At 41.6% G+C, this 22,747-nt stretch overlaps 1 long non-coding RNA gene across 1 annotated transcript; it reads left to right on the plus strand.

Moving 5' to 3' along the window:
• The first annotated feature begins 1,973 nt into the window (after positions 1–1,973).
• LOC111094663 lies at positions 1,974–8,231 on the plus strand. The gene is made up of 2 exons (XR_005385936.1): positions 1,974–2,063; positions 7,992–8,231. It is a non-coding gene; the product is annotated as an uncharacterized LOC111094663 (long non-coding RNA).
• The last annotated feature ends 14,516 nt before the right edge of the window (positions 8,232–22,747 follow it).

Raw genomic sequence — 22,747 nt, forward strand, 5'->3', positions numbered from 1 at the left:
CACTTCCATTTGTGTAATAAATGCTTTTTCATCCCTTCACTTTCAATCTGCATATGTTTTTAGGTCTGACACAAGTCTCTTGTAGGCAGCATCTAGATGGGATTTGCTTTATTATCCATTCCATCACCCTATGTTGTTTGATTGAAGCATTTAGTCCATTTACATTCAAAGTAATTGTTGACAGGTATGTACTTATTACTATTTGTTACTTAAAAAAATAATTTAGTAAGTTATCGCTACCCCCAATGTGGCACTCAAACTCATGACCCTGACATCAGGAGTCACATGCTCTACCAACTGAGCCAGCCAGGCACCCCCTATTTTGTTACCTTTTTAATTGTTGTTTTTGCAGTTCTTCTGTTTCTTTCTTCTTTTGCTCTCCTCTCTCATGGTTTTCTGGCTTTCTTTAGTAATATGCTTGGATTCCTTTCTCCTTTTTTTACATATCTATCACCAGTTTTTTTATTTGTGGTTACCATTATGTTTATATATAACATCTTATGCATAGCAGTCTATGTCAGGTTAATGGTTGTTTAAGTTTGAACCCAGTCTTTACTCTTCTCCCCAGCATGTTTAAAATATATGGTATCATATTTTACATCCTTTTATTTTGTGGATCCCTTCATTGAGTTTTAGAGATATATCTCATTTAAGTGCTTTTGTGGCTTCCAACTTTTCTTACTCCTACCTAAAGTCTTTTCTTTCCACTCACAGAGTCCTCTTTAATATTTCTTGTAGGGCTTGTTTAGTGGTGATGAATTCCTTTAACTTTTGTTTGGGAAGCTTTTTGTCTCTCCCTTTGTTCTGAATGATAGCCTTGCTAGATAGAGTATTCTTGGTTGCAGGTTTTTTTTCTTTCAGAACTTTGAGTATATCACGCCACTTTCTCTTGGCTTGCAAAGTTTTCACTGAAAAATCAGCTGATAGCCTTATGGAGTTTCCCTGGTACGTACTTGTTTTCTTGCTGCTTTAAAGATTCTTTCTTTAACACTGCTTTTGGCCATTTTATCTTATTTTTAAAAAACATCACAAATAGGTTTTTTATTTGTCACTATTGCATGTCTGAATTTTCAACAGATTCCTGGATTGGTGGCTCATATCTATCAGCTTATTCAACTTTGGCACCAGTTTCATCCCCAATAGCTTTTCCAGAACTACTACCTTCACCATGAAGCACCATAAGCTTTCCCAATTCAAAGTTAGGCTTCTTCAGCATTTTTACTTTTCTAATAAAGACTTCATAGAGTGGATAAAAAGACTGACAAGATTTTTCTGTGTCTTTCCTGATGCCATCTGGAATCAATTTACTGACCATTTCTTTCAAGTCATTTGCACCTCTCAGGTCATGATTTATATCAACTTTTTCTGAATTTGGTGGACCTGTTGGTTCGGAGCCCAAGAGGTCTTCCGAATCTGATTGTTGCATTTTTTAGTAAAACTAACACAAAATAAACAAAATAAATAACCATCAGTAGTTTTGACATCAACATGAACTTCAATCATGGTCTGCCTTTTTTTTTTTTTTTTTTTTTTTACCATAGAGCACAACAGTTTTCCCAGGTGCCTACAGGTCCCTTCCCACAGCAGACTATTGATAGTGATTGCATTGTATCTGTATATGATTCAGGGGTATGTTGCTATCTCCATAGTATTAAGTCTTCTGATCCATAAATATGGGCTGTCTTTCAATTTCTTTAGGTCTAGGATCTTTTTTTTTCTGCTCACTCTGAACCCAGGACTAGGATCTTTTAAAATATAGATTCTGATTTAGACAAAGGCCAAAAATCTGAATTTCTAAACAAGCTCTCAGGTGATGCCATACCACACTCTGAATAACAGTGCTCTAAGAGGGAGGAGACTTCCACCCTTTGTTGTCTTAGTCTGTTTGGCTGCTATCACAAAGTACATAAACTCAGTAGCTTATAAACAACAGAAATTTATTTCTCACTGTTCTAAAGGCTGGTAGTTCTAGAACTGGTTGCCAGTATGACTGGGTTCTGGTGAGAACACTCTTCTGCATCACAACTGGCCATCTTCTTACTACATTCCCACATGGCTGAAGGGTAAAGGAAGCTCTCCAGTCTTTTATAAGGACACTAATTCTCATGGGGACTCTACTCTTATGATATAATCACTTCCCAAAGGCCTCACTTCCTAATACCATCACATTGGGCATTAGGATTTTAACATATGAGTTTGGGGAGTGGAACCATACATTGGGTCTACAGCATTTATTGAGGTTTGGAGGACCCATGTATTGGTCTCCACAAACAAAAATACCCATTTCCACCTCATATACAGTGCTTCCAATAGTTAACAATGGTTATAGATTGGTATGGGAAAGGAAGAGAGGCCTTTCTCCTATCAGAAAAAATTGTGAAAGACCTTAAAATTGGCAAATAAAACCAGACTAACTAACAAAAAACCAAACCACATTTACTGAGTGTCCTTTTTGGAGCACCATTCATGGTTATCTCCACCTTTCATTGATTTTGAGCCATTTTATTACTCTGTAAGTTGCAGAAAACTAGTAATAATGCACACGATTCTTGTCCACAGAAATGAGAGTGAGTTGTGTTGAGTGGAATGCAACTTATTTTGACTCATTTGGCATCAGTTTGTGCATTTACTTTAACATTCCTTACTGTCTACCTAGATACGTATGGCTCTTTGAATTATCCTTTGAATCATTTGTAACATCTTACTGGTTTTCTCGTTAATTAATGAGTTAAATAAAATCTTTGAAACATACTATCTCATATAGGCAAGAGATTTTAGTTTCTTTTTCTTTAATTATCCTCTAACATTCCTCATTCTCATCCCATCCCACTAGGAACATAAGAAGCCCCACAGGAGTTGTCTTGGTACATTAAGCACTTTTTTGGGCTGCTCATCAGAGATATGATTCCTGACAAGTATTTGGGATCTAAAGGCATAGAATTCCCTACTGGAATATGGACTGGAATGATAGCATCCCTGAGGAGAAGGAGGCAGAGGGTACTCTGGGAAAGAAGGAAACCAATGCAAACCAATGGAAGAAGAGGGCACTTAGAGAGTGGGTCACAGGAAGGACCTCATCCACAGAATCCTGTAACCCCTGTGAGGCTGAGGCTGGCCAAGTGCATACTAGGGAAGGCGGAGAAATAGGCATGAGTGGTAAAGGCCTGTAGAGAGCCATAAGCAGCTGAGAATGAAGGGAATGTTGAAAGCTTCCAGGCAGGGGAAGTAGCAGAGATTTGAGGGGATCTGACAGGCTGAGTTGCATGATCTGGGTAAAATTAACCCTGAAAGGAGGTAGGAACATGAGCTTTTGGGGCCAGGAGAAAGGATATCTTCATCAGTATTTTTGTGCTCTTTGAGTCATACCCCTGATAGGGGTGTTGGGACCCACAGATACTGAGAGTGTGGAGTATTTGGGACTAGGCCATGAACTCTCCTTTCCAGAGACAATTCCTTCCAGCTGGTGATCAGAGGTGGGGAAACTCTAATGCCTTCTGGCTCATTCAACAAAAGGGCATCTTTTTAGCACAAAGGCCATAGGAAAGTTTTGTGGTGGTTCCTGTTTGGTTGGGTACTAATGAGATGTCCAACACTCACATGCATTGTATTCTGAAGAGGCAAATGCTCTTCTGGTCTTCACTTCTTCACTGTTCTGATTTTGGGTGGAGGGAGAAGAGAATTGGTATCTTGAGAGACAAAGCAAAGATCTCTAAACTTCAATATACTCATTGTATGTATTGGTGTGTGTAAGTTGATGACTGAGATTAGTTTAGTTAAATATAAATTTTCTCTAAAGTCGCCTTTCCATCTTATTCAATGTGCTACATATTCTCCATTTGCTTCTCCAGTACTATTCTCTGTCCTTTTCCATCTTACTCTGAGCCCTGGGAGACTGATTTGTATGGACTGCATCCATGGGCTCCTGGCCCTCTGGATCCTGGTTAGGCTCAGCTAGTGGGAGGCATTGGCAGGAGATGGGCAGGAGGAGAGGGGTTGGGATATTTATTTTCTTGGTTTTCTCTCTTCAGGGAAGATAATTAAGAGGCAAATCTGTTACCCTTTAATATATCTAGCTCCCTGAATGATGTAGGACCACTCTCAGGAGGGTCCTTATGCAAGCACTGCTCACTTCAGAGGAATTTACCCCAAAGAGTAGGTATTCTTTGGCTCAGGTTTAATGCATAGCCTAAGAAATTCAAGAGGACCCAGAATCCAGTATGCAGCTGGGCATTGCTTCAGTCCAGAGAATAAATGGAAGAAATAGACTAAATAGAAATAAAGAGGAAATAAAGTACCTCATCCACAACAGTCTTGGGCAACAAAACATAGCCCAAGTCAAGCTGCCACCCAAGGTTCAGACTCCAGTCGTGTAGCTTGTAGATTTCTCTAGCTCCTGACTCCCTTGTTTCCTTAGGTGACTGACCTTTTGGTTACCACTCATTTAATTGGTAGGCCCATTAGAAAGAGAAACAGGAAAGAGGAAGAAGGGAGAGTCATTTTCTACTAGTTATTAGCCATGTTAAAAAGTCTGGCTAGGGAAGATGACTTAATAAGGTTTGAGGATTAACCGTTTATTTCAAGTAAACTCTTGTCTTTCCTTGCTCACCTTCTACTGCTCATGATTAGTTATTGCAGATTGCTCTACACAGCACTGCAAAGTGAGTCCAATCAATATACACAAGAGATTATAGATGCTGACTATTTAATTAGAATAGCTCCTAGGCAAGAAGGCATAACCCCCAATTGTAGATAAGTCAAAGGGAGATTTTAAAAGTTTTCTGTGCTTGTTATCTTTAAATAGGGAATGAAAAATTTTTATTTTGTGACATTCAATTCCTTCATAGAAAACACTAGGTGTAATAGTCAAGATAGGGAAAGCTGTGTTGTAGCAACAAACCAAACCTAAAAATCTCAATGGTTGAAGACAATATGCATTTTTTGCTCACATCAAAGTCAGAAGCAGGTGAGGCGACCCTCTTTCACAGCTCTCTAACAATGCTTAACTTACCAATACTAGCTAAATTCCACCTTTTAGTTGTATTTTCTCAGAATTCTTCACTCCCAAGTGCACAGAAGGGAACCAGGAAGCACAGAGACCTCCCATTTATTCTTCATTGCCTTGGACCAGGACTCATATGCACTTTGCCCCAAAACAACCTCAAGGAGGTTGAGAAACGGAGGGGAAAATTGACATTTAGTGAGCAAAATTTCTGACATGTATGTTTTATTTATTTGTTTAATTTTATTTTAGAGATTTTTATTTGTTCATTTGACAGAGGAGAGAGAGCATAAGCGGGGGGAGCAGCAGGCAGAAGGAGAGGGAGAAGCAGGCTTCCTGCTGAGCAGGTAGCCCGATGCGGGACTTGATCCCAGGACCCTGAGATCATGACCTGAGCTGAAGGTAGATGCTTAAGTGACTGAGCCTCTCTTTTAGTTATTTAAAAAATTATTTAGAACTCACATGTTTGACCAATGTTATTTATTTACTTATTAGAGTGTGATTATAGCAAAGATTCTGTTAAAAAAAATTTACCAGTGTATGTAGGCCCAATAAGTAATACAACTTGTGTCATCCCATTTCTATATAATTGCTTCTGTGATCATAGTTGTCTCCCATCCCAGGTCCTAGCTTGACATTTGGATTCAGATCCAACCCCACTTCCTTTTTTCTTTTATATATATATATATATTTAAAGATTTTATTTATTTATTCATGAGAGACAGAGAGAGAGAGAGACAGAGACAGAGACAGAGAGGCAGAGACACAGGCAGAGGGAGAAGCAGGCTCCATGCAGGGAGCCTGACGTGGGACTCGATCCCTGGTCTCCAGGATCACGCCCCGGGCTGAAGGCAGGCGCTAAACCGCTGAGCCACCCAGGCTGCCCTTTTTGTATATTTTTTATTGGTGTTCAATTTGCCAACATATAGCATAACACCCACTGCTCATCCTGTCAAGAGCCCCCCTCAGTGCCCGTCACCCAGTCACCCCATCCCCCCCGCCAACCTCCCTTCCACTACCCCTTGTTTGTTTCCCAGAGTTAGGAGTCTCTCATGTTCTGCCTCCCTCTCTGATATTTCCCACTCATTTTCTATCCTTTCCCCTATATTCCCTTTCACTATTTTTTATATTCCCCAAATGAGTGAGACCATTAATGTTTGTCCTTCTCTGACTAACTTCACTCAGCATAATACCCTCCAGTTCCATCCATGTCGAAGCAAATGGTGGATATTCGTCATTTCTAACGGCTGAGGAATATCCCATTGTGTGCATAGACCACAGCTTCTTTATCCATTCATCTTTCGATGGACACCGAGGCTCCTTCCACAGTTTGGCTATTGTGGACATTGCTGCTAGAAACATCAGGGTGCAGGTGTCCTGCCGTTTCACTGCATCTGTATCTTTGCGGTAAATCCCCAGCAGTGCAATTGCTGGGTCATAGGGCAGATCTATTTTTAACTCTTTGAGGAACCTCCACACAGTTTTCCAGAGTGGCTGCACCAGTTCACATTCCCACCAACAGTGCAAGAGGGTTCCCCTTTCTCCACATCCTCTCCAACATTTGTTGTTTCCTGTCTTGTTAATTTTCCCCATTCTCACTGGTGTGAGGTGGTATCTCATTGTGGTTTTGATTTGTATTTCCCTGATGGCAAGGGATGCGGAACATTTTCTCATGTGCTTGTTGGCCATGTGTATGTCTTCCTCTGTGAGATTTCTGTTCATGTCTTTTGCCCATTTCATGATTGGATTGTTTGTTTCTTTGCTGTTGAGTTTAAGAAGTTCTTTATAGATCTTGGATACTAGCCTTTATCTGATACGTCATTTGCAAATATCTTTTCCCATTCTGTAGGTTGTCTTTTAGTTTTGTTGACTGTTTCTTTTGCTGGGCAGAAGCTTTTTATCTTAGGTCCCAATAATTCATTTTTGCTTTTGTTTCCCTTGCCTAACATAGATGTATCTTGCAAGAAGTTGCTGTGGCCAAGTTCAAAAAGGGTATTTCCTGTGTTAGCCTCTAGGATTTTGATGGATTCTTGCCTCACATTTAGATTTTTCATCCATTTTGAGTTTATCTTTGTGTATGGTATAAGAGAATGGTCCAGTTTCATTCTTCTGCATGTGGATGTCCAATTTTCCCAGCACCATTTATTGAAGAGACTGTCCTTTTTCCAGTGGATAGTCTTTCCTGCTTTGTTGAATATTAGTTGACCATAGAGTTGGGGGTCCATTTCTGGATTCTCTATTTTGTTCCATTGATCTGTGTCTGTTTTTGTGCCAGTACTACACTGTCTTGGTGATCACAGCTTTGTAGTACAACCTGAAATCTCCAACCCCACTTCCTACCTAAAATCTCTTCTGTCTGAAGTGAATACAGCCTCCTCTGAAGATCTATAAGGATTAGTGCCCATACAGTTAGCATGGCAATCGATCATGGATGCCTCCCCCCACCCCAGCCATGGTTTGTCTTTAATTGCCTTGAACTATTAATCATCTCCTTTTGTGTCGTGTCCCTTTGGCACAATGGTGTCCTAATTTATAACCTCTTGGAGCACAAATCAACTGCAAAGCACCCAACAAAATAGAATAGCACAGAATAGGTGCTCAAAAACTGTGGGCTGACTTAATCTGATTTGACTGGATTGATAGAGTCAACAAATATGTATTAAGCTTCTGAGTACCATGTTCTAGGATCTATGCAAAGAACTGTGGGTAAAGAGATGATTAAAACATAGTGCCTATCTTCAGGAGGCTTTCAGAATTTTAGGGCTAGAATGAATTCAAACCAACAGAGTGTGGTAGCCAGTCTCCGAATGTAGCCCTAATAAGTCATTCTTCCCCAGTTTCAAGAATGCTACTCCTCGTTTAGAGTTGGCATTTATTTTTCCTGCCCAGTGACTGCCTTGGCCAATAGAATATGGTAGAAGCAGCATTCTGGAATGTAGAAGAGGATGGGCAGAACTTTTTTTTCCACTCAGAAGTTTCTCTCTCCCTGCAGAATGGCACTCTCCCTCTGCATCCAGCCACCATGCTGTAAAAAGACCAAACCCCCAGAGGTCGCAACAAGGAAGGCAAAAGGGGCTGAGTTCCAGACAACAGTCAACCCCAACTGCCAGCCATGAGTGAGCCATTTTAGATCTTCCAGGTGACCACAGACTCAGCTGACATCACAAAGAACAGAAACAGTTCACATGCAGAATGATAACATTATAATTAATAAAATGGTTGTTGTTTTAAAGCACTATGTTTTGTGTGGAAAGGGGGTTGATTTGTAGCAAAAAATAACTGAAACACAGGGTCAGAAAATTTTACCAGTATAATGGCTCCACAGGAGGGAAACCGAGGAAAGAAGTTCAGGAATGCCTTGTCAGAGAGGTGACATTCGAGCTGATGAGTAAAAACACCCAGGCAGAATTAGGGAAGAGTTGTTTTTTGTTTTTGTTTTGTTTTGTTTTTTTTTAGGGAAGAGTTTTCTAGTTAGTGACCCTACATGAGGAAAAGCATGGAGGTGTGAAATGATGTAGTGAGTACAGAGGACTACAAGCAGTTTGCGCCGGGTGGTGTGTGAATACATGTGGGGAACTAAAGGTATTTCGAGAGAATGGTGTGTGAATGCGTGTGGGAACTACAGGTATTTTGAGAGAAATGTGAAAATCCAGGAGCCCAGCTCTGGGATTTATTCTCTACTCAATAGGGCACTTGGGACTTTTCAAAACAGAAGGGTGTCAAAATCAGATTTTTGCCTCAGATTACTCTGGCATGAGTGAGAGGTACATTAGAGGGGCATGACATCGCAGAGAATAGTCAGGAAACTTTTGTGGTGACCCAAGGGGAGAAAGTGAGGCTTAAAGGGGCACAACGGTAAGGGATGTGAAGATGAAGGGTGAGGTGCAAATGGTATTGAGGTGGAAAATCTATAGCATTTGAAGATGGATGCAGGTAGTGAGGGAAAGAGAGGAATCAAACTCCCAGCTTTCAGGCTTTGATTCACCATTCTTGACCCTGGCAGGGCAGGAGGCTAAGGTGGTGGGGGAAGAAAGGGATGGCCTGGGTTTTAACTGAGCCCTGTGAGTTCCAGAACATCCAAGAGAGGAGGCCCTGGAGGACGGTCACCACTGGGTTCGAAGTTCAGGAGAAAGGGCTCAATTAACATACTAAAATTTAAAAAAAGAAGTTGTCCAGGACCTGTGCCGAGAGGAAGCTCCTATGTGGGTATTTATCCTGTTATAAAGTAGTAATGTTTTAGAGAAGAGCATGTCTAAAAGATAGCATGTGAGTAGCCAGGACCCCGGAGAGATGATGTAAGCAGTAAGAGGAGTGCTCGGACTTATTTTTCCATTAGCGATGATGAGTTGTGGAGAGCTATAGGCATTGCTTATCCAGGCTCCTTTGTGGCTAATTTGACTGAATTTGTCCTGAGACTGCAATTGTGGGTGTAGTTTGTGGCTGTGAAGGATTTTCTCTGTGTGAAGCTAACTGACCCACCTGGGCTTAAGCTCAGTCTTGGCTGTATTAGGCCCATTCTCCAAACACTGAGCAATCGCCCACATAAGGCCACATGATGTGCCAATCATCCTCATTATGTGATATATCTAAGGGTTTGCAGCACAGGGAAATTACTTTGATGTTTTAGAAAAGGTCTGAGAGCTCATCACAGTTTTGATTCCAAAGAACCCAACTTTGTTACCACATAGTACTTAACTAGGTGCTTATTTTGAAGGCAAATGGAAACTTTTAGGCAGGCATCTAAAGCTCTGTGATAAAGAGTATTACGGGTTTTCTGTGTTCTGTTGGTAGAGCTGCTTATACCCGTCGCTGTGTACGTGAAGAGCCTGATGGGACTCCAGCAGGTAAGTTGTGGCAGATCTGTGTGGATGATTCAAATGGAATTGTATTGCTTTTAATGGGTCCTGAGAAGAGCACAGTAGGCATTTGATTTGAATCTGGACCAGCCTATTGGCTTATTACTTACTTTCTTTTTTTTTTTTTTTAAAGATTTTATTTATTCATTCATGAGAGACACGCACAGAGAGAGGCAGAGACATAGGCAGAGGGAGAAGCAGGCTCCATCCAAGGAGCCCGATACGGGACTTGATCCCAGGACTCCAGGATCACGCCCTGGGCCGAAGGCAGGCGCCCAACCACTGAGCCACCCAGGGATCCCCTATTACTTTCTATTTATGTACAGTCATCCTACCATGGGACCATCTTCAATTATGTTGTTAACTTGCTCATTTTTTTTCCTTCTGGCCGTGCCTCTCACATACAGGAATATCTGCAAATGCCCTTAATTTGATTACTTAATATGATTTAATTTTCCCAAATGTCATGGCTTACTTACAAACTAAAACAGAAATGATTTTAGAGCTGGAGCCTGCAGGTCACAGAAAGCCCTGGCCCAGTGCGGGAGTCTGCTCATCTTTCCAATCTGGTGTTTTATCCTTCAGAGTGAGCCACAGGGTGCTACAGTAACAACGTCCCCACCCCCAATCTCAGTGTCTTAGCACTGGAAGAGCTTAATTCTTGATCAGGACCAGTGAGGCAAGTGAAGTGCCTAGGGCACCAAATTAAAGAGGTGCCCACTGTCAGGGTCATGAAAGCACAGGGTCCTGCTTTTACTTGACCTCCATTGTACAGCAATAGAGGACCTGTTCACGATTACTCCATAGGGATCCAGACCGATAAATGCATGATCACCGGAGAAGTAGAACAAAAACATGGCAAACTGCACATGAACTCTTAAAACTTCTGCATACGTCATATGTCACTTCATATGTGGTGACCACTCCAGCTGATTTCCATAGTTTTTATTCCTTAGGTTCTCTATCAGAGAGGACACTGGCACACTGAGCCCATTGCACCGTGCCCATAGCTCTCAAAATTCACCACCAGGGAGTATGATGAATTCTGGGGATAGGTCGCTCATGGATCAGGACTGGCTGCATAGGAGGCCTGGCAAGTGGATGGGCTGTGCTCCTTAACATCATCTGCTCTGCCAAGCAAGGCATTTGCAACCTGCTAGGACAGTGGCAGCCCTGAAGGGAAGCTCTCCTCTTGCCACGGTGCCATGAGCAGCAGCCTTAGTGACCAAGGCTCATCAAACTGCAGCTGAGGAAAGAGCACTGCTCCTCTCTCTACCTCTTAATCCTTCTTATGCGATCTTTTTCATAACTCTGGGAAGCTTTGGGATACATTTTACAGGGAGATGTTCTCCTATGTACAGCTGTTCTATGTCACCACCTGTGGGAAGTGAAGAAGGTCAGTCAATGAGCATTATTTATTATTAGCTGTGGACTCCAGAAAGAGCCGGACAAAAAGGACAAAATATAAAATAAAGAGGAAATTAAAAAATCATGTATTTTATAGGAAGTCCCTTTTTTAAAAAAAAGATTTTATTTATTTGACAGAGAGAGAGAGAGAGAGGGAGAGAATGCACAAGCAAGGGAGTATCAGGCAGAGGGAGAGGGAGAAGCCGGCTCCCCACTGAGCAGGGTGCCCAATGTGGGGCTGAATCTCAGGACCCTGAGATCATGACCTGAGCCGAAGGCAGATGTTTGACCCACTGAGCCACCCAAGCACCCTAGGAAGCCCCCCCTTTTTTTTGCTGTCCCCATTAGACATTCTGATATACTTGCCCTTCGTCTTTGCTGCGTACATGCATAACAAGTTCTTAAATGTCAGCAAGGATTTTTAACATGTTTATTTAAACCACATGGAAGGGGGCATCTGGGTGGCTTAGTGGTTGAGTGTCTGCCTTTGGCTCAGGGCGTGATCCTGGGGTCCTGGGATCAAGTTCCACATCAGGATCCCAGCAGGAAGCCTGCTCCTAGGAAGCCCTTTTAAAGGAAGTTTGGAATTTTTTCAAAGTTAATCAATTCTCATCCAATACCTCTAACTCCCAGATTTGGCGCACCCATTTCATAGATGAGTACTCAAGTCCCCTGGCTGGTTAAGACACAAAATCATGGAGTGAATGACTGCAGTTTAAGGGTGGCTGTCTTTTAGGATTTACACTTTAGCCTTTAGCTTTTCTGTGGTAATAAATCCATGAGTTTAATTTCAGCAGTGATTTTGAACTTGTTTTTTGGTGTAATAGATGAAACATTGAAATTGGTATTTCAGTCAGTTTCTTACTGAGTGTTGATCAGTTACATGTCATATTTGGTTGAATATTTGTGTTGAGATTTGGGAGAAGAGAGGGAATTAAAGATGGATGATATGTCAGTTCTACTGAATATGGTAGCATATCAACTTTTCAAAGCCCTTTATTATGGAATGTTAAGTCCACACTGACCCAGAGCAAGGGGAAGTTGAGTGTAGCTACAGGTCTGGGCCCACATCCAGGTTGAACAGGAAGGATCTAGTCTGATATTTTTTCACTTCCAACTTTTTGGCTCCCTGATTTTGAAGGTAATGGTTCAGTGTGGCATCGATGAGATACTATTTTAGCTTTAGAATAGTCTCCCATCCAAGTACTAACCAGGCCCGACCCTGCTTAGCTTCCGAGATCAGACGAGATCGGGCGCGTTCAGGGTGGTATGGCCGTAGACTAGTTAAAACACAATGCCAAGTATCGGTGAGGAAGTGGTGAGCATATAAAATGGTATAACCTCTTTGGAAAATAGTATGGCAGTTCCTTACAAAGTCAAACGTGGACCTATCTTATGTCTCAGAAATTCTACTCCTAAGTATGTAGGATGTGAAATAGACCACATGTCCACTAAAGGGACTGTAACAGATTTGTTCATGGCAACTTCGTGCATAATATCCCCACCCTGCAAATAACCCAAATAAATGGCCATCAGTAGGTGAATGGATAAGTAAACTGTGGAATATTCATACAATTAGATCATACTGAACAACAAAAAGGAACGAGTCACGGATACACACAACAACATGTATGAATCTCAAATACATTGTGTGGAGCAAAAGAAATCTAAGACACACAAAATGCTATGTATTTCCACTTATATGAAGTTCAACAACAGGCCAAAGTAAGCTATGGCTGTAAAAGTTAGAAAGTGGTTGCCTCTGGCAGGGGAATGGACTAGAAAGGAATGTAAGGGAAGTTTCTAGGATGATGGAAATACTCATGATTGGGATGGTAGTTACAACGGTGTTACAGCTCATCAAGCTATATATTTAAACTCTGCGCTTCTCTGATATGTAGATTATAGTTTGATTTTTAAAAAGACAAAATAAATTCAAGGTATCAGACTTATGGGACCCCGATCTAACTTGCTTTCTCTGCAAGCGTTCTCACTTAGTTTCTTCAAGGAATACTGAAGAAATATTGACGGAATATGTCCTCACCCATAGTCAATTAAGTCAGAGAAAATCAATTTTAACTGTCCCAACTTTACTCTCTACCAGGGAGAATATAAGAGCTACAATGGGGTTTGAATCACCACATGGGGTTGGCCAGCCTTTGCTTCGCTTATCTCCTGTTAACAGCTCATGGTCACAATAGTGGCAGGGCACAATTACAGAGAAGCTCCCTCTTTGTCTACTTAGAATCAATAGAAATACACGATGCCATGCAAGATTAAAGCCAAACCCCTGGTCATCCAGGTGCTGAAAATGGAATGCACTAGCTGCTATTCATCTTCAATGTGCCAGCATGGTTCTGGCAGGTGAAAGGAGCTGCATTGGATATGGGCAAAGCTGTGGCAACAGCAGAGGCAGATGTGCAGAGAGAGCACAGAAGGGAAGGAAGGGGGACAAATATGTCCCCTTTTAATGCCACAAAGGATCACATTACAAGCTTGCAGAGGCAAGCTTGGGTTGGTATCTAGTCTGCATTTCCTGAAATGTGAGATTTGCAGGAGAAAAGAAGGAAAAATCCCACCATTGTCTGATATTGTGCCTTGGAACGCTGTTAAGAATTATGTCTTTTGGGCAGCTCCGGTGGTGCAGCGGTTTGGCGCCGCCTGCAGCCTGGGGCATGATCCTGGAGACCCCGGGATCGAGTCCCACGTCGGGCTCCCTGCATGGAGCCTGCTTCTCCCTCTCCCTGTGTCTCTGCCTCTCTCTCTGTGTCTATGAATAAATAAATAAAATCTTAAAAAAAAAGAGAATTATGTCTTTTGTTTTGGTTTTGTTTTTTGTCTTGGTCCCTCATGCTTTGTAACTTTTTGAAAATCAACAACCCCTGTTATGACCTGTTATCCTTTTATATCATGTTAAGTATTTACATTTTTATATATTTATAACCATGAATGAAATACATTTTAAAAAGGTGGATGTCATAGGTGCTAAAAAAAGGTCTAGGCAGTTATTTAAAACTAAGAGATTTTGAAAAATGAACCATTTTGAGTACACAAACCTACCCTTTGACTATTAGAGCAGGTCTTAAATCAGCGGGTTTCTTTTAAAAGTTCACTTAAAGTTTGGTTTGACCTGACTTTTGTATTGTGACATCATTGACCCTCAACAAATTGCACCCCCTGTGTTCCTGCCCTTGGGTATTCTCCACCCCCAACTCTGACTCTAGGCTTGGCCATGTGACTAGCTGTAGCCAATGGGGAATTAGCAAGTGTGATGCAAGTAGAGTCTTGATAAGCCCACATTGGGGCTCGTCCTCTTCCTAATGCTTGCTCTTAGCATCCAGCCACCGAGCTGTGAGAAAGTCCATGTGGCCAGGTGGAGAGTCCTATAAGGAGGACCGCAAAGGCCCCTGGCCAATAGTTAGCCCCAACTTGCCAGCTCTCTGAATGCGGCCATCTTGAAAATGGATCCCGCAACCCCCAAAGGAGCCTCCCCAGCTGATTCCACATGGAACAGAGGTGAGGTGTCCCTGCTGGCTTGTCCAAATTGCAGATCTGGGAATAAATACATGATTGTTGTTTTTTTAAGTCATTAAGTTTTGGGATGGTTTGTTACATATGCATGAAATAGCACCTAAGCTCTTTTTTGTATATATTTTATCTAGATGTCTGTCACCGACTATATTTAAGTTGGTATATAGATTTTACCTCTCTGTAGTAGTTTGGGAACTCTATGTTGAGGGAGATTCTGAGGCTGCAATCTAATTTCGCCGAAAAGTATGCACAGGCCCTTGTCTTATCGGTTCTGCGCACAGCAGCCAGAGCACTCTTTTAAAAATCAATGTGATTATGTTACTATGTAGCTTAAAATCATCCAGGGGTTTTCCTCTTCACTTCCAATGAAAACCAAATTCCTTATTCTTGTCTGCACTGAATCCCTCTGCTCACTGGTCTCTGCTTGCTTCCCTTCATTTTCAGCTCATGCAGCACTCTCACTCAGCTGCTTGCATGGCCCGGCCTCACACGTTGCTTTTCCGTTCTCTGAACATGCCAAGCCACTGTCCACCTTTGCATCTTTTTACTCATGTTAGATGCTCTCTCTGCATGGAAGGATCATCACAGGACTGGCCTCTTGCCATTCAGGTCTCAGCTTCAATATCAACTCCTCACTCAGCGCAAAGACTGCTGGAGACTCTCTCTCTCTCTCCCTCTCCCTCTGCCCCTCCCACAACTTGTGTGTGCCTTATCTCTCTCTCTCAGAATAATTATTAAAGAAAATTACCTCCTCAGAGAGACTTTTCTGACTCTAGGGATCAATTGACTGTTACTATAATAATATTTTTTTAACAAAGCACCTCAAAATTCAGCAGCTTGACACAACAAGCAGGAATCTCTGATTCACAGGCCTGTGGGAATGATTGGGGCAGGTCTGTGCTCTGTCTCAGCCTAGGGTCCTGATTGCCTCCCAGGTGAGCAATCAGAAACCCTCAAGCCTCTAAGGCCCCAACTCTGAGCTCACACGCTGCCCCTCCTTTTGGTCTGGATTAATTCACATGGCCAACATCAATGGGGAGAAAGTACTCTTCCCAGGGAGGGGATATTTTCAGAGCAATAATCAAACCTACCAGACTATCAAATCTAAAGCAGCCACACCACCAGCCCTTACCTTCATTTCACCCAATTTTAATTCTCTGCAAATAATTTATCACTCTCTGATATTTTTTGTGGTTATTTATTATGTTTGTTGTCTGTGTCCTTTTGCTAGAGCATGTGTTCCATGAAAGCAAAGATATTATTTGTCTTCTTCAATGCCATATTCCTGGCTCATAGAACAGTTTCTTGCTGAGATAAGAGGCCTGATAAGAACAAATGTTAGCTGCAGATATTGGTACAGGGAGAAGGACCTGGAAAGCCACTTATTTTTTTTCAGGTGCAACTTATACAAATATCTATTTTTTAAAAAGATTTTATATATAAGTGACCTCTACACCCAATGTGGGGCTCAAACCCACAACCCTTACCAAGCCAGCCAGGCACTCCCAAATATCTTGATATTTTAACTCAATACTTCTTCTTCCTATAATTTCTCCATCTCTTCCAGTATTGTCTTTCAGTAATGTAAGAGAGATCACGATAACTTGCCTTTAATGCTTTTTTTTATTACCCATCCATCTTTGTGAAAAACTTTTTGTGCCAGATGTTAGCTTTAGAAACTGTGCTTTAACTCAAAGGGGTCTGAGGGGGAAGTATCTTAAAACTCAGATCCTCAAATCAATCTCTTTCAAGTTTCTAGGGATTAGACTTTCCCAGAAGCTAGCCCTGGGACAAGGATTGGAGTACATGTAGTTTATTTGGGTGCATGGACATGAATAGGGCAGTGAAGTAGTGATACAGGGAAGAGAAGACAGCCCATCAATGGGGTCATTATACAATAGCCAAACTGTGGAAGGAGCCTCGGTGTCCATGGAAAGATGAATAGATAAAGAAGATGTGGTTTATGTATACAATGAAATATTCCTCAGCCATTAGAAACGACAAATACCCACCATTTGCTTCAATGTGGATGGAACTGGAGGGTATTATGCTGAGTGAAGTAAGTCAATTCGAGAAGGACAAACATATGTTCTCATTCATTTGGGGAATATAAATAATAGTGAAAGGGAATATAAGGGAAGGGAGAAGAAATGTGTGGGAAATATCAGAAAGGGAGACAGAACATCAGAGACTCCTAACTCTGGGAAATGAACTAGGGGTGGTGGAAGGGGAGGAGGGAGGGGGGTGGGGGATGAATGGGTGACGAGCACTGAGAGGGGCACTTGACAGGATGAGCACTGGGTGTTATTCTGTATGTTGGTAAATTGAACACCAATAAAAAATAAATTTATTTTAAAAATGGGGTCATTATTAGGCCATCTACTACCAGAAGCATCTGGAATTTAATCCTACCAGTATTAATGATCCGCCTCAGAATTATCCCAGCCACGGCATGAGGCAGCTGAGAATTTATGCCCTTGTACTTCTCAGCCATTAAAGGCTGCCCAGGGGATTGGGGGCAAAGGGGCAGGAGAGGATGGAGATGTTAACTCCTATACACTTTCACCCAGTTTGTAGAATGATGTGGGTTTGGGCGGCCCGAGGGCAGGCTTCTGACAAAGATTTAGGTGTTCACCTTTGGAAGTGAGGCTGGGCACATGAGAAGTTTAAGCTCAGAGGGGACAGGAGCACAAAAGACCCTGATTAGTCTTTTTTCTTGAACCAGTTCTACTATAGATAATTGACATGCAATAAACTGCATACCTTTTCAGTATACTGATTGATAAGTTTTGACATATGTCTATATCCACGAAACTATCACCACAGTCAAGATCATGGACATAGCCATCGCCTCTGAAAGTTTTCTCTTGCTCTTTTGCCCTCCCATTGCCTCCTTCCCATCCTCAAACCGCCACTGATCAGCTTTCTGTCACAATAATATGCAATTCCTAGAATTGTATGTAAATGGAATCATACGATATGTACTTTCATTTTGTCCCTTTCTTTCATTCAACAGTCATCCATGTTGTTGTCTGTATCAATAGCTCTTTGTTGCTGAGTAGTCTTGTACGCATATAGCACAATTTGGTGGATATTTGGATTGTTTCTACCTTTTGGCTGTTATGAATAGTGCTGCTATGATTCGTATACAAGTCTTTGTGTAGTCGTGTTTTCATATCTCTTGACATCACATTGATAACTTGGAATTGGCCATGAAGGCACTAACTGCACCACAGAAACTGGCAAACACTACAAATCCAAGGCTTTCCCACCTAGAGACTTGGTTGTTGAACATGGGCTACCACACCACTAGATACGGCACAGAATTGGAATTACTGAATCGAAGAATATGCACTTTAAAAAAAGGTATTGATCTATGTTATCAGGGAGGGTTTCCAAAAAGGTTGTAACTCTTGTTTATTAAATAGGTATATCCTTTCTGTCATTTAAAATAGTCCACTCCCTGTAAGCCAGATAGCCACTAAGATGCTGGCCTTTCCTCAGGGTGATCTTGCTATTTTTTCTTGTTGTAAAGAGCAGGAATTTTGGAATATTTATGAAAGACAAACATTTTTAGGCTGGTGTATGCATATATAAGACTTTCATAACAGGGAAAAGAAGACATTAAAAAAATATCAGGCCAGAGAGGTGACATAATCAAATAGGGGAAAAGGGGCCGAAAGGAAACATGACACATGAAATTCTTGTTCCCCAGTACACAGAGTTTTCTCAGTCATTGTTTATAAAGAAACATATTTCCGTACAGTCACACCCAGTAAGCATGTACCATTTCTGATTTACTCATTTAATATTATTTCACATCACATTTCCATGAATGGACATAATGCTCATTATTTCCATTTAGACTACTTCATAATATTCTATTATTATCACTCCCCTATTGTTGAGCAGTTGGGTTGTTTCCAATTTTTTGACTTTATAAATAGAATGACTTCCTGTAAATTTCTTCCTTTGCCTTGTTGATTGTTTTTTCCTTGGATTAGCTTTCTTAAAGGTCTCTTCTGGACATGACTTACTTATTTTGTTCCACATAGACACTTCTCTCTCCTGTCCTAACCTTGCACTTGGTAGGGTAAGGGGTTCTTGCTATGGACTGTCATAGAGCCCTATATAGTCTCCTTTACAACTTACCACACTTTCTTTAGTAATGTGTTTGCTTGTTTTCCCAGCTAGACAGTGGGCTTCACAAGGGGTGGGGGGAGCACAGTGTTTTTTTTCCCTCTTTGTTGGTACCCTATTGCTTATACTGTATTTGCTCAGTACATATTTATTGATTTATCTCACTATCTATTTCTCTTTCTTTTTTCAAGTTGCATTTGACATTAATTCACTCAGGAATTAATACATGAACAACAATTAGTGTCCTACTCTCACCCTGCTAGCTTTGCTGTAGTTAGATGATTGCTAACCCCGAACTAAACCTTGATTTGGCACCAGGCCATGCCTGTAGTAAGCATGAGTCAAAGTTCAAGGCTAGTCAGTATTTCCCTCAGAGATGAGTTAATTATAGGCAATCAAAATGTAAAGGGATTAAATTAGTTAGGCCTGCAAAATTGTCTTTTCGACTTTTCCAAATGCAGCCTTGTACTTAAAATGGGTGTATCTTAGGTCAGGCTCCCCGGAAACAGACTGTAGGATGGAGATTAGTGGACAGGAAGTTACCCTAGGTGTTCTCTAGGGAGATACACCTGTGGGGTTACTGAGGGTGGCAGGGCTGGACAGAGGGAGAAGTTGAAGTGTATGACACAGATGCCTCAGCCACCTCCATAAGGAGCTCTAGACCTGGGGTGGTCCTCCAAAGTCATCCTAGATTGAGGTGAGGGAACAGGAACCTTGTACCTACCCCTCACGAGCCAGTCATTGGAAGCAGGGTGCTCCCAGGAAGGGGGCACAGCTTTGGGTAAGAAACTGACTCTCATCAGAGTAATTCCCAGAGAGGGACTGAGCTGTGAGCTAGCTCCATGCCACCACTGCAAGCAGTTGGGAGGATCTGTCCCTCAGTCTTGAAGGGGGGATCTGGGCCACGGGGGTGGGGTGTGTGGGGGGGAGAAATGAACCATCTCAAAGCAGAGTGCTGGGAGAATCCATTAGCAGGTCTTACAACGGGGTGGAGCCAAATCGTCATCTCCATTCAACTTAATCCCTATTGTTACTGGGGAGCTCTGACCTTTGGAGGAGATAGTGGCTGAAACAGCCCAAGTTTGTGTGGTCTCAGGATGTTTAAAAACAAACAAACCTAACAGTCACCAGCTCCTTTTCTTGAAGGTGTTCTCCCCCTCCCCCAGGCATTCCCTCACAGCTGTTTCCTCAAGCTGAAACCCCAAGAGATGGAGGCAGGAAGGTGTTCTGATACCACCAGGAAGTCTGCCTGCAAAAGTTGAGGATTGTCTGGGGATCCCCAAAGATGCCCTGAGGTTGGGGATGGGCTTGGGTTACCACAGATGCCTTTCCTTCACCGAATCACCACCTATGAAACAGTTTCAAAGGGAACCACAGACATAAATCCCATTACGCAAGCTTATTTACAAGCCTGAATTAGCTCATGTCTGCAAAGCACTTTGAGCAATTTGGATAGACCTCCTAAATTGTTTACTTAAAGTATTACCTCACCCTTAAGTCAATTTCCTAGAGGTAGGATGGGCTAAACAGCTTCTATTAGAAAATAATCTTCTCATGAGCTTTTTCCAACATCTAATATATATTATTAGCAGTTTGATGTGTCTGCTTGTTGAGGCAAGACAGTTATTTTTCACATATTTTCCATACATTTTTATTTACTGTCTTTTAAGAATGAATTATGATTTTTATGCTAAAAAATTATAGCTTAGTACGGCCCACATTTAAGTGAATACTTTTAGGCTAAAAGAATCAGTCATATTTTCAACATAAGGTAACCAGATGTCTTAATTATATGTGTGTGCGTGTTCTAGCAAGTTCTATGTTAGAATCCCAGTTCCCTATATACAAATAGCCCCAGTGTCCTCCAGGATCTCAGGCAAGAGACAGCTTCGGTGCCATAAACACTTGAGTCAGTTTCAGACTTGTATTGAATATTCTCATGTATAATGTTAGCAAAGTGGTCAATTTTTAAAAAAAAGCTAGTTATAAGGATATCTGATTCCTGCTCCTCTGGCTGGTACTGCAGCTTCAGTACAGACAGAATGGGTATCCCTTCTTCCCATTAATATGTAACTCATAAGAGTTTCACTATATTTGACCATTTGTGTGTGGGTTGGTTTTGGGGGATGGGAAGCATGGCTTGGTAGATCCAATCTAACTTTTTTTTTAAGATTTATTTATTTGAGAGAGAGAGGGGGGGAAAGAGAGAGAACCTGAGTGGGAGGGGCAGAGAGAGAGAGAGAATCTCAAGCAGATTCTGTGCTGAGTGTGGAGCCCAATACGGGGCTCCATCTCAGAACCCTGAGATCATGACCTGAGCCGAAATCATGAGTCAGATGCTTAACTGACTGCACCACCCAGGCGCCCCCAATCAATGCATAGTAAGAACCACTATGTTATTTTTTTTTTTGTAATCAATGCGCAGTAAGCACCACTATATAAGAGCCCCTAATGGGCTGATACTGGGTGGATGCTCACTGTCTCCAGGCCCACCAGGCCAGCAAGATGAACCCAGACACCCACTACATTGAGGTTATATTTTCTATAGCCACTCCTGCTCCTGCTTCTATAGCATTCAGGGTTCTTTGTCGCAAACAACAAACCCCTCTTGTTAGTTTAAGCTAGAAAAGAGTTTAGAAGGTTCACATGCTTTCCAATAGGGCAGCAGTCACCCAGCAGAAATGCTCAGGTGGGGACAATGTTGCCACTATTCCTTGGGACAGGCAACTCTGATCACATCACTAAGGCTGGGCACTTTTGGGAACTCTGCCACTGATGATTATGGAAACTGGGTATATCTGCTGTTGCCCTGTCACAGTGACTCAGGCAGTGCCTGCTTCTCTATTTATTTATCTCAACCTCTATTTGTTTATTTACTTACTTAGTAATTTAATATGTTATTTTTAAATGTATTTTTTATTTTACAATCCAACACTTGGTGAAAGGGTCACCAGCTTCTGATTCAAAGGCCGGTGTAGGTGTGTTTCACTGGTGAAGGTTAGGGTTCTGTCTGTATTCTTGTGTCCTCTGCCTCCCATGGCTTACAAACTTATCTCCCCTACTTTGAATTAGGTATTTAGAAGGATATGAGAGAGAGAGAGAGAGAGAGAGAGAGAGAGAGAGAGAGAGATTGTAAGGATGAAGGCCAAATTTCAGAAATTACATCAAAAACCCTTTTACTACTTTATCGTCCCATCAGAAAGGCAATTTTAAACCTCTGAGTACTACTTTTTATAAACCATTAGACTTTCAGCTGTTACATGTTTTTTCCCAAGGAAAGTGTAAAACAGTCATCCTTACTCTTAGAAGAAAATTTACGTGATTATTTATATATTCTTGGGGGAGAAATTTCTAAGCATGACATGAAAGCCAGAGACCATAAAGGAAAATATTGATAACCTTTGCTACTTCAGAAAAAACACCATAAACAATGTTAAAACATTTGACAAATGGGAAAATATTTGCAACTCATATGACAGGAGACTAATGTCCTTAACATAATAATATCTCTTACAAACCGATAAGAAAGCCTTTAAAACCACAGTATAAAAATGGTCAGAGGATATGTACAAGTAATTCACAAAAGAAGGCAAATAGTTAACAGCCATATGAAAAGATACTCAACCTAACTATTAATAAAAATGCAAATGAAAACAATAGGGCATAATCTCCCCGACAGACTGGCAGGGACAAGAGAGATGTTGCAAACAGACCTAAGCCAATTTGGCAGTCCAGCAAATGTCAAAGTCCTTAAGTGAACATATTAAAGCTGAGTGGTGGCCATATATACGTGCCCTCACAGGTATATATGCTA

Source organism: Canis lupus, chromosome X (assembly GCF_011100685.1).
Source record: "Canis lupus familiaris isolate Mischka breed German Shepherd chromosome X, alternate assembly UU_Cfam_GSD_1.0, whole genome shotgun sequence".
Classification (NCBI taxonomy): Eukaryota; Metazoa; Chordata; class Mammalia; order Carnivora; family Canidae; genus Canis; species Canis lupus.